This window comes from Bos grunniens, chromosome 10 (assembly GCF_055505025.1).
Source record: "Bos grunniens cultivar Pamir isolate PY7600 chromosome 10, Bosgru_T2T1.0, whole genome shotgun sequence".
In the NCBI taxonomy this organism is placed as follows: Eukaryota; Metazoa; Chordata; class Mammalia; order Artiodactyla; family Bovidae; genus Bos; species Bos grunniens.
This window is the reverse complement of record NC_141174.1, coordinates 49,228,638-49,245,987: the sequence shown is the minus strand read 5'-3', so window position 1 is coordinate 49,245,987 and position 17,350 is coordinate 49,228,638. Positions and strand designations below refer to the sequence as shown.

Genomic DNA, 17,350 nt, shown 5'->3' with positions numbered 1-17,350 from the left:
TTATTTGGGGCATCCAGACTTAACCAGAGATACTCATGCATTCTGTATTCATGCCTTCACTCATTCAAAAACAAACACTTACTATGTGCAAGGTGTTTCCCTAGAGCCTGTGATGGGTATAAAGATCTACGAGAGAGTAATTTGCCTTAAGGCATGTACTGTCTAGTTGGAAAGGTATAAACAAAGTATTCTGTCTTTTAGTTTAGAAATCCTGTGGCAAACTAAACTCACTAGGTAGAGTGTTAGGTACTTACCATTAAGAGAAACATTTGCTGTTACTGTCAAATTCTATATATTTTCAAGGAGATCCAACCAGTCCATTCTGAAGGAGATCAGCCCTGGGATTTCTTTGGAAGGAATGATGCTAGAACTGAAACTCCAGTACTTTGGCCACCCCGTGTGAAGAGTTGACTCATTGGAAAAGACTCTGATGCTGGGAGGGATTGGGGGCAAGAGGAGAAGGGGACGACAGAGGATGAGATGACTGGATGGCATCACTGACTCGATGTACGTGAGTCTCAGTGAACTCCGGGAGTTGGTGATGGACAGGGAGGCCTGGTGTGCTGCGATTCATGGGGTCGCAGAGTCGGACATGACTGAGCAACTGATCTGATCTGATCCGATATATTTTCAAATTCAAGGTGTCTATTTTCAAGTTTGTTGTTGGGTAGTAAAAGATACATACGGTTAAAAAAAACTATTCAAATGATACAAAAGAGTATTTAAAAAAATATTGTGTATACGTGCATTTCTCACATACTAGGGCATGACTGAGCGACTTCCCTCTCACTTTTCACTTTCATGCATTGGAGAAGGAAATGGCAACCCACTCCAGTGTTCTTGCCTGGAGAATCCCAGGGACAGAGGAGCCTAGTGGGCTGCCGTCTATGGGGTCGCACAGAGTCGGACATGACTGAAGCGACTTAGCAGCAGCAGCAGGACATAAGAAATGCCCCAGTCTTTAAAGTTTTTATTTCATTAGTTCATTATTTCACTTTCTTCTCCAATTTACCTCTACTTCCTTGATGTGCAACATGCAGAATTTGGTATGTATATTCTAAGCCAACATAATACTGGGCAAGACATCATCCCTGTTCTATTTACAGAATTTCTGCATATTTTCTCTAATTTTTCTTTCTATGGCATAATCCATCTTCCTTTTTCGTTGTTGTTTCCCAATAGGGATCTAAATTTGTAACCCAATAGGGATCTAAAAATCCCTACTTCAGCAGCTTCTAATCTGCTACAGAATTCTTCCCAGACCCATGATTTAACATCTGTGTTCAATATTCTAATCTTCCAATGAGGAATATAGTTCAGCTTAACTTGCTTCTTTTAACCTGGGAAAGCAACTGAAAAAAAAAAAAAAATTGAACACATCAACTTCCCTATTTGAGATCTTTATAATGCAGCTTCATTATTTTGACACGAATTCCCTAGACATCAGACTCACTCATATTCAAATTTAAGAACAAAAGCATCCAAAAGACAAACATAAATTCTTTTTGGATTACTGAACCTCTGCTTCTCTCATTGCAGAAAAGTGAGTTGATGTTGTATTTTACACAGTGAAAACTGATATTTTTGGCTAGCAATTAGTTTTTTATATAACTTTGAGATACTGTAGACCAAAGAGATAGAGACTTTTTTTTTTAAACTTTACATAATTGTATTAGTTTTGCCAAATATCAAAATGAATCCATCACAGGTATACATGTGTTCCCCATCCTGAACCCTCCTCCCTCCTCCCTCCCCATACCATCCCTCTGGGTCGTCCCAGTGCACTAGCCCCAAGCATCCAGTATCGTGTATCGAACCTGGACTGGCAACTCGTCTCTTACATGATATTTTACATGTTTCAATGTCATTCTCCCAAATCTTCCCACCCTCACCCTCTCCCTCTCCCAGAGTCCATAAGACTGTTCTATACATCAGTGTCTCTTTTGCTGTCTCGTACACCGGGTTATTGTTACCATCTTTCTAAATTCCATATATATGCGTTAGTATACTGTATTTATGTTTTTCCTTCTGGCTTACTTCACTCTGTATAATAGGCTCCAGTTTCATCCACCTCATTAGAACTGATTCAAATGTATTCTTTTTAATGGCTGAGTAATACTCCATTGTGTATATGTACCACTGCTTTCTTATCCATTCATCTGCTGATGGACATCTAGGTTGCTTCCATGTCCTGGCTATTATAAACAGTGCTGCGAGGAACATTGGGGTACACGTGTCTCTTTCAATTCTGGTTTCCTCAGTGTGTATGCCCAGCAGTGGGATTGCTGGATCATAAGGCAGTTCTATTTCCAGTTTTTTAAGGAATCTCCACACTGTTCTCCATAGTGGCTGTACTAGTTTGCATTCCCACCAACAGTGTAAGAGGGTTCCCTTTTCTCCACACCCTCTCCAGCATTTATTATTTGTAGACTTTTGGATAGCAGCCATTCTGACTGGCGTGAAATGGTACCTCATAGTGGTTTTGATTTGCATTTTTCTGTTAATGAGTGATGTTGAGCATCTTTTCATGTGTTTGTTAGCCATCTGTATGTCTTCTTTGGAGAAATGTCTATTTAGTTCTTTGGCCCATTTTTTGATTGGGTCGTTTATTTTTCTGGAGTTGAGCTGTAGGAGTTGCTTGTATATTTTTGAGATTAGTTGTTTGTCAGTTGCTTCATTTGCTATTATTTTCTCCCATTCTGAAGGCTGTCTTTTCACCTTGCTAATAGTTTCCTTTGATGTGCAGAAGCTTTTAAGGTTAATTAGGTCCCATTTGTTTATTTTTGCTTTTATTTCCAATATTCTGGGAGGTGGGTCATAGAGGATCCTGCTGTGATGTATGTCAGAGAGTGTTTTGCCTATGTTCTCCTCTAGGAGTTTTATAGTTTCTGGTCTTACGAATAATTCTTTTTAATGTTACCATTTAAAATAACTTTAAAATTGGGTCATAAAGAGTGATTCTTGAAAAATCCCAATTATTTCAATGCCCTAGCTTTAAATAATCCTGAAACACAAAGGCTTCATCTTGAAAATCTGACAACCAAATTGATACTAATTAAAACAACTTGTGCAATTTTCCTAGGGCTCTAAAACAAAATGGAATTTGCAACTCAGTAACAAACTAGAATGACTGTCACAGAATTAGATAATTGGAAGATTTTAAAAGAACACATGTAATACAGTAGATAGCAGGCAGCTCTACAAAGCTCTATATAGAATGTAATTTATGTGAATTTTTAAAAGATATAATACCTGAGTGCATTTATCAATCCTGACGCTTATATGAGTTTGACCCTGAGGTACACTGGGTCATGAATCCAGGAGGCAGTAGGAGGAACAGATCTAGGTATAGGTTGGGTCATGGGGCTGCAAGCTAGTGTTCAAATAGCAAATTCCTCACTGACTCACACTGGCAGTGAGAGTTGGTCCATTTCAGAGGGTAAGGGTATAGAAATGAGAAAATAATGAACTCAGAAGAGGTGGTGGTTTGGGGTCTTGGGATGAGAAAACTAACAAAGCCTTGGTTTACGGAGCACAGGATTCACACCTCAAGGGTAGGCTCATAGGGTCTCATTCACATGGATTTGGTTTAGTGCTCCTGTTCCAAAGGGGAACTAGAGATCTGAATAGTTAATAGAAGCAGAAATCCAGTCAAATGGCCTGGAAGAACACAGAGAAATAAGCAGAGCCTGGGCTTTAGGGCATATGAGAAGCCAGGACTCTTCCCAGGCACACAAAATCCAGGCTTAAGGCAATAGGACTAATCTCGTATTCCAACAACTCTGGTTTGAATCTGATTTTTAAAATTACCTGTTAGAAACAAAGATAAAAGCAACGGCTGCAAGATGGTCAGGAACCTGGTGGAGCTGAACGGCAGGTTGAAAGTATTGGTGCCTTCAAAAGAGTGGGGCCAGCAGAGGCAGAAGCCTATAAAAGCTCAATCCTCAAGAAGTAACCCATGATACAGAGAGGATGGAAACCCGAAAGGAATGGTGTGTACTTGGATACATTCAAAAAAGCATTCTGATTAACTGGTACATCCAATTAGGATGCCAGAGTGGTGTCTCCTTAAGAATACTTGGTGAGATTATTTTTTAAACTCAAAATGTTATGAGAGCTAATAGTAATAACTACATTTACTGAGCACCTCTACTGGCCTAAGTGCTTTTCATAAATTATCTGTAATGCTCCCAAGAGCTGACAGGATACTTAGACTTACTGCTGTTTTACAGACAGGAAACTAAAACTCAAAGACGTACAGTAAAGAGTCCCAAGACACTTAGCTAATAAGGTGCTGAACTGGGTCTGTTGTCAGTAAAGCAGTGGAGGAAAAAATCAGGCTTATATTATGGAATAAAATATATAGATTTATTATCAGTTAAGCAAAAAATTCACTTATGTATATATAGTTAAGCTTACTTTAATATATGTATAGGAAAATGAAAATAAAATACAAGTCTTTGCTACTGTGATGTTCTAATGCTAACCAGTCCTTTCTCATTCAGAATTGAAATCTTTCAATAATGTCAACTCTTCTCAATCTGTGTCTTAGTTTCTTAGTGTCCACTTTTTTACTCTCTCAATTGGTCTACAGAAAATTACCCCAGTTCCTAAACTAAATCCTAAGTGAAAGAGAACTTGTGTTTAAAATCTGCTGGTATTCAAATTCCAAATTAAATTTCCTTCATATCTTTGGGAAATAGTCATGAAGGCTTCTCCCAGCTCCCAACATCAACTAATACCTGTAACAGGGGAAACTAAGGATGAAGTGATATTATGAACTAGGATAATAAAAATTTATAAGAAAATTACCACAGATCTTTAAAAATTATAAACACAATCCTATGGATGCCATACTACCTCTACACAGAAATTTCAATGTAACAAAACACTTTAGAAACTCAATGTCAGAGATAAAAATAGTATAGGAGTTATATCTTTGCATCAGATAAACAAAGATTCAATACTAAGACATCACTGATTTTCAAGCAAAATAGTATTAGATGTGTCAATAAAAGCATACATTGGGCATCTGAAAGGAGGGGGAGTGTCTGTCCCTGATGCAGGAAAAAGACGAAAGTAGAGGAAGCAGCATCAGCAATAATCTGAATAGAAAAGCCAACTTCAGTCTGGGCAGGGCAGATGCCATGTCCCAGAAAATGCTGCTGAAACTAAATATCTCTTTGTCCACTCTGCCAATTGCCCTCCCTCCCAACTCCAATCAAATGTACTGCTGGGTGGCATTCACTTAGCCCTAGTGATGATGGTTCCAGAGGTGGAGATGAGATTCAAGCCAGGTATGAGAGTTTAGCCAACTGAACACTTAGGACGAACAGTGTCCACACAAGACAGCTGCCACTTAGGGTACCAGCTGCAAATGTGAGGAATTCCCCTAACCACCCTCAGTTTTGATAATTCACTGGAAGGGCTCGGGATGCTCCGAAAGCTACTACACCCACAGTTACAGATTAATACAGGGATTAAAATCAGCCAAGGGAAGAGACACATGCATAGGGCAGAGTCCAGGATGGGTCCAAATACAGAGCTTCTGGTTGTCCTCTTCACAAAGAGCCATGGACGGTGTTAACTCTTTATGGCTGTGGTGTGCGACAATATGCACGGCCAGCCATGGATGCTTACCCCAATCTTTGGTATTTAGAGTTTTCTTTGGGGCTCCATCATATACTGTCTATGTGGCTGACCTTTATTCCTCAGCCATTTCAAGAGGTTGGGCTGTTATGTTTAATCTCCAGTCCCTTCTGGAGACAAAACTGGTATCAAGCAGCCCAAAGCTCCCAACAAAAATCACATTTTTAGATTGCTAACTTGTGGGCCAAAACCCTCAGACAGAAACACTTCTGTCAGGCAGGACATTCCAAGGTCACCTCCCTGTGGTTGAGGGGAAAGGCCAGATCTCTCTTTGTGTGTGTGCATGCTAAGTCACTTCAGTCATGTCCAATTCTTTGTCACCCTATGGACTGTAGCCCACCCCGGCTCCTCTGTCCATGGGGATTCTCCAGGCAAGAATACTGGAGTGGCCTACCATGCCCTCCTCCAGGGGATCTTCCTGACCCAGGGATCAAACCCCCATCTCTTACATCTCCTGCATTGGCAGGCAGGTTCTTTACCACTAGCACCACCCAGGAAGCCCCTGACCTCTCTTCAGGTAAGGTTAATTCTCTAATGCATACCAAAGCATACCAGACCATTAAGAATTCTTCCCCAGGAATTTTCTTTCTGGAGATACAGAAGAGGAGACGGTGTTAGTTGGGATCCCTAGAAGCAGAGCAAGGACTCTTATGTATGTGATTTACTGAAGAAGTGTTCTCAGCAGAAAGCCATCAGGATGTGAGGGGGGCACGGTAGTAAAAGGGAAGATGCTAAGCAAAGAAATACTTTCAGGGGACTTCCCTGGTGGTCCAGTGGCTAAGACCCCAAGCTCCCAAAGCAGGGAGCCCAGGTTCTATCCCAAGTCTAAGAACTAGATCCCATATGCTACAACTAAGAGTTTGCATGCTGCAACTAAAGATCTCACTTGCCGCAACAAAGACTGAAGATTCCACACCCTACAACTAAGACCCAAAGCAACCAAAAAAAAAAAAAATATATATATATATATATACACATATATATACATATATCAGTTCAGTCGCTCAGTTGTGCCCGACTCTGAGACCCCATGGACTGCAGCACACCAGACTTATTTATCCATTACCAACTCCCAGAGCTCGCTCATCGAGTCATTGATGCCATCCAACTATCTCACCCTCTGTCATCCTCTCCTCCTCCTGCCTTTAATCTTTCCCAGCATCAAGGTCTTTTTCAATGAGTCAGCTCTTTGCATCAGGTGGCCAAAGTACTGGAGTTTCAGCTTAAGCATCAGTCCTTCCAATGAATAGTCAGTACTGATTTCCTTTAGGATGGACTGGCTGGATCTCCTTGCAGTCCAAGGGACTCTCAAGAGTCTTCTCCAACACCACAGTTCAAAAGCATCAATTCTTTGGTGCTTAGCTTTCTTTATAGTCCAACTCTCACATCCACACGACTACTGGAAAAACCATAGCTTTGTCTAGATGGACCTTTGTTGGCAAAGTAATGTCTCTGCTTTTTAATATGCTGTCTAGATTAGTCATAGCTTTTCTTCCAAGCATCAAGTGTTTTTTAATTTCATGGCTGCAGTCACCATCTGCAGTGATTTGGACCCCCCCCAAAATATGTATATAAATATTTATATACAAAAAATAAAGATATATACAAAATATATACATATATAAAGAAATGGTTTCAGCTAAAGTACTGCACATAGACACAGACTAGGCACACAGCACTGACTGCACCTGAGACCTGACCCACCTTGAGAAGAGGCTTTGTATCTCCAAAGCAGTCAGTCACTGGTTTTGGGCCACCGCAGGGGAGGGATTCCTTCCCACGAGTTACTGGATGAGGCTGCAACTAGTGGCCCAAGGCAGTTCTCCAGGGTTGGGTGCAGCTGTGAGCAGTATCAATCACACTGGCAGCAGCTCAAGGCTAGACGCACTAACCTGGAAAAGCACAAATGCATGGGTCGTCAATAGCAATGAATGTCATCCACACCTGGTACTGCTCAGGTTCAGTCTGCTGTCATGGTGAGTTCACACCATCCAGTCACAGCTTCTCCTACATTCTGGTGCTCATAATCCCTGGGGAAAGTTACAAAAGGAAGGTCAATGTGAGGCTACAGCCCTCTGCTGCTGCACTGGATCACAAGGTCAGATATTCATAATCTCCCCACTTTACCACTCATTCTAGATTTCCCTCTGCATTGGCAAAGGTTTCCATTGCTATAGATTTGCCTGGTGTAGTAACACAGACCCTCCATGTGAACAGGGCTAAGGTCATTCCCAGCCTATAGTTGCTATTTTCATCTATTTACAGTTAAACCAGGCAGGAAAATAATAAGAGATGCCATGGCTGCTGCTAAGTTGCTTCAGTTGTGTCCAACTCCGTGCGACCCCATAGACGGTAGCCTACCAGGCTCCTCCATCCCTGGGATTCTCCAAGCAAGAATACTTCAGTGGGTTGCCATTTCCTTCTCCAATGCATGAAAGTGAAAAGTGAAAGTGAAGTCGCTCAGTCGTGTCCGACTGTTAGCGACCCCATGGACTGCAGCCTACCAGGCTCCTCCGTCCATGGGATTTTCCAGGCAAGAGTACTGGAGTGGGGTGCCATTGCCTTTTCCGGAGATGCCACGGCAGATCACCTGAAAAGCAAACCCATTTCTCCCTGCTCCTTTAGATATCAAGTTCTACCTCTTTGTGATGATGAAAGGCATTACCCCTTTCCACTGTGCTAATTATTTTCTTTGCCTACCAACTGCTGAAGAAGGACAAGGATCACAAAGTGACCAGGAAGCAGCTGTAGCTTTAGGTTTAGAGGTACACTATGCTCTTTGGTGGGCTCCCCTGGTGACTCAGTGGAAAAGAACCTGCCTGCCAATTCAGGAGACATGGGTTCGATCCCTGGGTTGGGAAAATCCTCTAGAGAAGGAAATGGGAGCCCACTCCAGTATTCTTATCTGAGAAATCCCATGGACAGAGGAGACTGGTGGGCTACAGTCCATGGGGTCACAAAAGAGTTGGACACGGCTCAGTGACTAAACAACAATGTTCCTTGGTGGAAGGACCCACCCTGCTGGAAATTTAGAATTCCCAACCTGCAGATTCTAAAGATGCAAAGATAGGAAAAGAAGTTCCCCAAGTGGGTCTTTTGGATGGCTGAGCAGGAATATACTACTATTTCTGTTCCTTAGTTCCTGAACATATGCATTCTAACAACTTGTGACATAGCTCTATACAATAATCATCACTTTAAGATATATACAATAGTCTGAAGAACAGTAACCCTTTCTCACCTGGGAGTCATCTCCCAGCTAGCACCTCAACAAAAGGTTCAAAAAGCCATTCCACCACATTATCAGTCTGACAGCTCCTGGTTTGTGCTATATATGGTAGAACCAGTGGATTCTATATTCAACTACAAGTTGTCTCATCTCCTTTGCCATAAAGTGGGTCCTTTGGTCTAAGGAGATATTATGTGGGATCTCATATCAGTTAATCAAAGTCAAAGAGCTCTCAAAGAATACAGTTAGTGAGTGGTTAAGCCTTGTACCCAACAACACACAATGACAATGGAGCTGATACTATGATACTACGAAGGAGGAGACTTCCACCAGAATTCTTCATATACAGCCTCACCCACGGTGAAGGTCAGGATATGCTATCTAGATTCTCGCTCATGGAAAGAGTTTGTAACTCCAGCTGCTGGAAGCACTGTCAGCAGGCAGTCTTCAGCTATCAGCACTCATGGGATCAGCCTCAGGTACAGATAGTGCCTAACCCACGGTCATGCCCCTTCCAGGGAAGCTCACAGCCATGACTTATTAACAGGGGAGTATAAAGGCCTTGCCCTCTGGGCCCAATAAGGAAAACTCTGATGGGCTATTTTAGCTCCAGAGCTCCTCCCTCCCTTCCACAGGTATCTATCACAATGGCACTCCCTAATAAACAACCTGCAGCCTAAATTCCAATTCAGTGTGCTTCCCAGAAAGCCCAACATGCAATAATTAGTGCCAGGAGTGGCCTAAAAACACAGATAAGATAGGGGTTTACAGTTAGTTCATTCACTACCCGCTTGGTAAAGAGGAAGCCATCACTGATAGTAAACGAAGCACAGCCTTGGAGGCAGGGAGCTATGCAATGGGTCATATTTACCCTCGTAATGAACTGGGAAGGCATATCCGTGGAAAGAAATAACCTAGCTGGTCTGATGTATTAGACATTGTAGAAATATAGATATGTTAGTAAGTACAAGGGCAATGGAATTTTGTACCTAATGCAAAAGAGGATTGATGCTATAGAAAAATACAAGATGCTGAGAACAATTAATACTCAATTGACAAGTGGAAAACCAGGGGGCCCCATAGCAGCATATAAAGTGGCTTCCATTTCCTGCAGCAGGGGGGCAGAGAAAACTTAGGACAAGGCCCAGAACTTAAGAGTAGGTACTTTCCAAAAAAGTTCACCTTTCAAACAAGACTGGTCAAGACACTATTTGAGAAAGAACTGGACCTTATACTTAGAATGAGGAAGTTTGGGAATTTCAAAATTCCTTGAAAATATGGAATTCTCAGATTTCCTGAAAGCTGTCAGCTTTCATAGAGAGCCCAACCTTCCCTATTCAGAGTTATCATAACTCTCTTGCTTTAAGAAAATGTAGATTCCTCTCTCCTACCAAACAATGTGTGCTCCTCTAAGAATCTGTACGGTAGGTAGGTAGGTAGAGGATGATTCTGATGGGGTTAAGAGCAAAACTCAGCTGGGGATGTATTGGGACTAATAAGGACAGAAAGAAAATGCAGGATCCAGCCAGCATGTGCTGGAAAGAGCTGGGGAAACATGCCTGGGACTGTATTCTGGGGACTTGGTCAAGAGACTAGGACAAAAGATGGTAAATAGGGTTATTTATTAAATCCTGAGACACAGGATTTAACAACCATAGGAAAGATCCCAAAAGAGAGTATGAACTAACTGGACAGCACATATAAGCAGAAAAATGATGGACCAAAAAAAGGATATCAAAATGTCAGAATCCTTGTGGCAGATGGAAAATGGGAATGAAAGCAAAAGGGAATAAGCATGCTAGAGTAGGTAGACCATATCAAACAAAGAACAAACCAAAGAAACCTCTAATAACATTCAAGGGGAAGACCTGAAGGATAGACAATTTACCAAGACCACTGGGATGTGCTGGTGGCAGAAGAAAAGCATCACTTGTAAAATTCACTGTTGGTTCTCTTCTTTATGCAGGCACTCTGAGATGAGCGCTTCCAGGTGGCTCAGTGGTAAAGAATGTGATTGCCAAAGTGGGAGACACAGGAGACACACGGGCTTGATCCCTTGGTTAGGAAGATCTCCTGGAGAAAGAAATAGCAACCTACTCCAGTATTCTTGCCTCGGAAATTCCATGGACAGAGGAGCCTGCCGGGCTAAATATAGCCCATGGCGCCGCAGAGAGTCGTAGGCGACTGAGCATGCCTACGCACGCGCGCTCTTGGAAGACCAGGCTAACTCATAGCAATAGAGACATAAGGGCCCTAGAAAGATAGAGGCCAGGTGGTAGTATTCAATGATCAGAAGCCAGGTTGATGCAATTATCTTAATAACTAGCAACTTCAAGCAGGAACTAAAAGGAACTGGAGAATTATGGAGAATTATGGAGATGGTTAGTATAATATAGCATCCCTAGGAACAAAAAAGATGGACAAAACTAAATGTACTATTCAATTTGTGCCATCAGAAGACATCAAAGATAACTATTTAGGAGACAGAGGACAGTTGTCTCAATAAAAATTCATAATTTTTCTTCCCACTTTTCAAAATTGAACCAGTTTTTTAGACCCAGAGGATACCAGCTCCTCAGAAGGAATAGCTCAGCAACAGCAGGGCAGATGTACATGGTAAAAAAAAATCTTTTCCACTAGGACCTATAGTCATTTACTCAGGTATATATGTACTGGGAAAAGGGAACTGTCCCAATATTTAAGAGACTACTGAGTATTGTTTTAAGATGAATATAGCATCCTAAAGAACAATCCCCTTTTCTCACTTGGTAGTCATGTCCAAAAAGAGCAGAGATGGCAGCTGAGGATGACAAGCATCTGGACTGAGACAAGTTGTAATTTTGGGGGCTGCAGTTCATCTCACACTCCTCTTCTAAAGTGTTTTCTCCAGTAGGAGCGATCCATCAGGATCCTAGAGGAGCTTCATTGGGGTTCTATTTTAAGAAGCAGATTTGAGCCATTCAGAAGGTATACAGTGATGGACACTGTGATGCCCAGACCCTTTTTTAGAGAAGGACTTTGCTGTCCAGTCACTGGGTTTTTTGGACCCAGCTCTTAGCTCTTTCCAGGACTGTCTCAGTTGCAGAAAAGTCCCTCACCTAGGTTACAACCCTTCTCAATGGCACACATCCAATGACTGACTGACACTATGGGTAAGGCCCCATCATTTCCACCCAATACAAGGCAACTCAGACAATTGGCTCCAGAGCTCTCTGTGGCATTGGCAAAAGTGTCATCAGGAATGCATTACTGTTTGGATTTTCTCTCTGCATCTACCTGCTGCTTTTTTACCCCCCTTCAGGTATTAAGGGCTTTCCTGGTGGCTTAGTAGTAAAGAATCTGCCTACCAAGCAGGAGACATGGGTTGGGAAAATCCCCTGGAGAAGGAAATGGTAACCCACTCCAGTATTATTGCCTGGGAAATTTCATGGACAGAGAAGCCTGGTGAGTTAAAGTCCATGGGGTTGCCAAGAGAATGACACAACTGATTGACTAAACAACAGGTATTAATCCCAAAGGTATTCTGTAATAAACATCTTGCACTCTAAACTCTGACTCAGCGTCTATATCCTGGAGGATCCAGCCTGCAGTACTGACCTTCTCCAAATCAAATGGAAGAATACAGATATTTTACTGAGATGAGGGTTGAGTGATTGGTGGCAGTAGAAATGAGGCACTGGGTTCTTGGGTTTTGAAATCTGCTCTGTTTTCCATGTAAGGCTTCACTGTTTGGACCTTCAAATGGTAGTTGGAAACTCCAACCCCCTCACTTTGAAAATGTCCCTATCTTTAAACTGGTCTATTTCCCTCTGCACATTCTGTAGTGTTTGCCTCTCCATTTCCTTGGAGTCTGTCACCTGTCCCCACAGAACTCATCAACTCCTAACCCTTTCTTGGGATCCACTGCATATCTACTGCATGTACAAAAATCTACTTGCATCACTTTCATGGTACTTGGCGGGGTGGGCGCGGGGGATGGTAACCACAAAAACGGAAAGCTCATGCTGTCCACTGTGCATACATGAGTAAAATGTCCTTTGTCTCTGACCCAGGAGTCTTGCGTCCTCTGAAGCATCCCTGAAACTTTCAGGTTGACTTTTAGCATGCAAGTAAGGTTTGATCTCAGATCACACTTCACTGTCCCTGACACTTTTCTCCCATGGAAAGTTGGGAAAAGAAGTTGCCACTCTACTGGTGACTTCGATTCTTCTCAGTAATCGTAATAATCAAACATCCATCAATCTTAAAGTTTAATTTTTTAAACACATCTCTCTATACAAAAGATTTCCATTTCTCCTATTGGCATAACTTTGAGTTCTTGCCTGGAGAATCTCAGGGACGGGGGAGCCTGGTGGGCTGCCGTCTATGGGGTCGCACAGAGTTGGACACGACTGAAGCAACTTAGCAGGCCTTACCTTAAAAGAACATAAAATCCTCCTTGACCTGGGCTAAACACTCTGACATTAAATAACGATAAGGGACACTCTGCCCATATTGCATTTCCCTATTTCTCCCCTGATTGCAGGAAGAAGAATACAGAGGTAATTGTCCCAGCTGGCTCTGCCACAGTGGGAATATTAGTGGTATGGTAATATGTAAGCCAAATTTGAGGTGACAGTGGAATACATAACTAGAAATTTCCAGTAAGAACTTGGACGGAACTTGAGGAAAATGTCAGCATTAGAGATAAAGATGAGGTCATTTGAATGTCAGTCACAAACTTGTATAAGATATGCCACTTACTTTCTTTTTTACATCTTTACTTTCTGATCCTGATTCACTTTCTGACTCCATTCCCGTGAGCTGATAGGAAAGCTGATCTCAGCTTTTTTTTAAGGATGCCCTTTTCCCTGGGTTGTACCATAATTTCAAGGTCTTACATAGTGCCAGCGCATGGAGGGGAATTTACACAGTCACCACTGGAAGTTCATTGTCCTGTTTCCACAAACCTTCCAATTCTAGAAGATCTCTGCTGCTTTTGTGCCAGTGTAGTGCCTGGGGATCTTTTTTAGACTACCTACGTTTCATCTGTCTAGATGCTGCAAGAGCCACTTCTCTCTGGCTGTGCTCTTTCTCTGCTTTCTCCTTGATGGTACTAGCTGACAGTAGAATGCCAGTATCTAAGCTCTGGACTTTACAGATCGCCTTCTTATTCCTGCTCTCCAAGAGAATATCTGTTTAGTCTGAGGTCGATCTTTGTTCTTTCATGTTTCTTCTGAGACATGCCATTTATGCCTAGGAATTTTATCCCTGCTTCCTTTTAACTTCCCCTTTAAGTCTTTCATGTGACACTTTTGGAATGCAAAATCCAAGGAGACTTGTGGTCAATTTCTGCTTTCCCTTCTGCTGCATACCTTCTTTAAGGCAATGATCATGGAACAACATGCTTGAATGAGAAGTAAGGAGAATGGAAATATAGAGATGAAAACCCAATAGATTTATATCTCACTGCCACATAGATTTGATCATAAGTTAAAGAAAGGTGAAGCCATGAAGATTAATGAAATAATTTTTATCCAATTACATCAAAATCTATTGGTCTAACTTGCACTTTAAATCACTTCTGCTATTAAACTTGTCAAACTATGGTGATTTCATTTTTGTCTGAACTCAAAAGAAATAACTATCACCATATTCATTCTTTCGGTTATGATCAGTGCTAACTGTGACTTACCTTGCTCTTTAAATATCCTGAGATTTTGCCCATAATTTTTTTAAATTGCAAAACTAATATGTGTTCATTATAAAGAATTTGTTTGGGGATCTAATTTTGTGCAATGGCAGTTAAGTATTTTAACTAATGTTTTAACTGAAAATACCCCCCAAATGCTGAATATATATGTTTTCATTAGGAGCACTAAGAAACTGGTGAGATCATTAGGAACCACTGGGACAAAATCCAAGAGAAAGCTGAAATGTAGAGAGAGAAGGCACAAGAACAAAGCAACTTTTGGCCTGAGGGTGTTGGCATTCCTGGAAATTTTGATTTGACTTGGAAAACTTGCAGGGTGGTGAGGACAGATGTCAAATCCTAAGTGGGAGGGTTGTTGTTATTTAGTCACTAAGTCATGTCTGACTCTTTGAGACCTCATGGACTGTAGCCCGCCAACCTCCTCTGTCCATGGGATTTTCCAGGCAAGAATATTGGGGTGGGTTGCCATTTCCTTCTCCAGAGTATCCTCCCCACCCAGGAACTGAACCCGCTTCTCCTGCATTGGCAGGAAGGTTCTTTACCACTGAGCCACCAGGGAAGCCCAAGTGGAAGGGAGGGGGAGACGAATAGAAAACTTACCCAAATTAAACTGAGGAGAAGGAGAAGAAAAGGGGGATGGAGAGAGGAGGAAGCAGAAAAAAAGAAAGGATTAAAACCCCTAAGAATTTGTAACTATGCAGTGTATCTTCCCATGCATGAGCAGCCTAGATTTAAATCACAAAATGGTCAAGAAAACCTCAAGTCATAAACTTATTTTGAGAGACGGTCCTGGATAGGACCTTGGCAGAAGCAAACACAAATACTCTGTGGAGAAGATACTGTGGTGAGTAGAATCGTACCTCTCCCTGTTCCCCAGAACAAAAGGTGTACATGTTCTAATCCATGGTGCCAGTAAATATGTTAATACTTGTCTTGGTAAAAGGGACATTGCAGATGTGATTAAGTAAGAATCTTGAGACAGGAGCTTAGCCTGGATTGTCCAGGTAGATCCAGTGTAATCATATGGGTTCTAATACAAAAGATGCAAGAGGATCAGAGTCAGAAGTAGGAGATGTGGTGACGGAAGCAGAGTTCGAACTGTGCAAAGAAAGAGGTAGAAGTCAATGACTACAGGCAGCCTCGGAAGCTAAGAGACAAGGCAACAGATTCTTCCAGAGTCCTCAGCAGGAACACAGCCCTCCTGACACCCTGATTTTAAAATTCAGAGCTATTAGAGAATAAAATGTGTGATTTTAAGTGATTAAATTTGTGGTTATTTGTTATAGCAGCAATAGGAAAATTTTACAAGTACCTTAACTATTGTTGTTTAGTCAGTGTCATATCCAACTATTTTGTGACCTCATGGACTGTAGCCCACCAGGGTCCTCTGTCCATGGGATTCTCCAGGCAAGAGTCCTGGAATGAGTGCCATTTTCTTCCCCAGTGGATCTTCCTGACCCAGGGATCCAACCCGCATCTCCTGCATTGACAGGCGTTGGCAGGCCCATTTTTTACCACTGAGCCACCAGGGAAACCCACCTTAATTATAGGTCCCAAAGAAACCCCATCAGTAATTTGCAAAAAGGGTCATACACAATTTTAGAAAAAAAAAAGAGCATAGAAAAAGGCAAAGAAACAATTAATGAAAACAAGGGACTTCCCTGGTGGTCCAGTGGTTTAGACTCTGCATTTTCACTGCCAAGGGCCCTGGTTTGATCCATGGTCAGAGAACTAAGTTCCCACAAGCTACGATCTGCCATCACACAAAATTAGATATCCAAATAAATTCTTTACAATGAACATATATTAGTTTTGCAATTTAAAAAAATTATGGGCAAAACCTCAGGATATTTATGTGATGTGGCCAAGGAGAAAAAAATTAATGAAAACCAGCAGAAAATACATAATAAATAGATGTAGAAATACATAATAAATAGAATACAAAGTATTCAGATATAAACTTGAAACCCCTCTATTCCTACTGTGTTTAAAGAAAGAAAAATATGTTTGAAATTTTATCTATAATGGCACCCCACTCCAGTACTCTTGCCTGGAAAATCCCATGGACAGAGGAGCCTGGTGGGCTGCAGTCCATGGGGTCGTGAAGAGTCAGACACAACTGAGCGACTTCACTTTCACTTTTCACTTTCCTACATTGGAGAAGGAAATGGCAACCCACTCCGGTGTTCTTGCCTGGAGAATCCCAGAGACGGGGGAGCCTGGTGGGCTGCCATCTATGGGGTCGCACAGAGTCGGACACGACTGAAGCGACTTAGCAGCAGCAGCAGGACAAAATAGACCTCAAATGACCAATCAGAAATTTCTAGAAAGAAAAAATACATACTGATCACAATAAAGAATGTAATGGATGTCCTTATCAGCCAGTTGGTTCTAGCCAGCTGAAGAAAGAATAAATGAATAAAAAAATGTTAGAAGAAATTATCTAGAATGCAGCATATAAGAGAAAAACATAGAAAAATTTGAAACAAACATTAAAAAGCATGGGGATGGAGTGACAAGGTCTAACATACATTTGTCAGAATTCTAGGAGGAAGGAAAGAGAGGGTGGACAGAGGAAATATTTGTAAAACTCATAATCATGGCTAAGAATTTTCTGGAACTCATGAACGACAACAATCCACAGAGTCAAATAGAATAAGCTAAATAAAAAGAAATCACAATCTAGGTGCATCATGGTGAAAATGCAGAACACCAAAGAAAAAGGAAGCCAGATATAAAAGATCACCTTAAAGGTCAGCTGTTGACTTCCTTTTCAATAG

The 17,350-nt window shown here is 41.7% G+C and overlaps 1 protein-coding gene across 10 annotated transcripts in view; it reads right to left on the bottom strand.

Annotated features, from left to right (window-relative positions):
• Positions 1 to 17,350, bottom strand: part of TEX9 (testis expressed 9) — a 231,209-nt gene that overhangs the window by 163,293 nt on the left and 50,566 nt on the right. For 6 of the 10 annotated variants that reach the window (XM_086321123.1, XM_086321139.1, XM_086321121.1 and 3 more), the window contains one exon: positions 7,354 to 7,541. The gene's annotated coding sequence lies outside the window, so the exon portion shown is untranslated. Of the gene's footprint in view, positions 1 to 7,353; positions 7,542 to 10,766; positions 10,907 to 17,350 lie in introns of those variants that run through there. The other 4 variants (XM_086321129.1, XM_086321138.1, XM_086321137.1 and 1 more) reach the window with 4 other exon arrangements.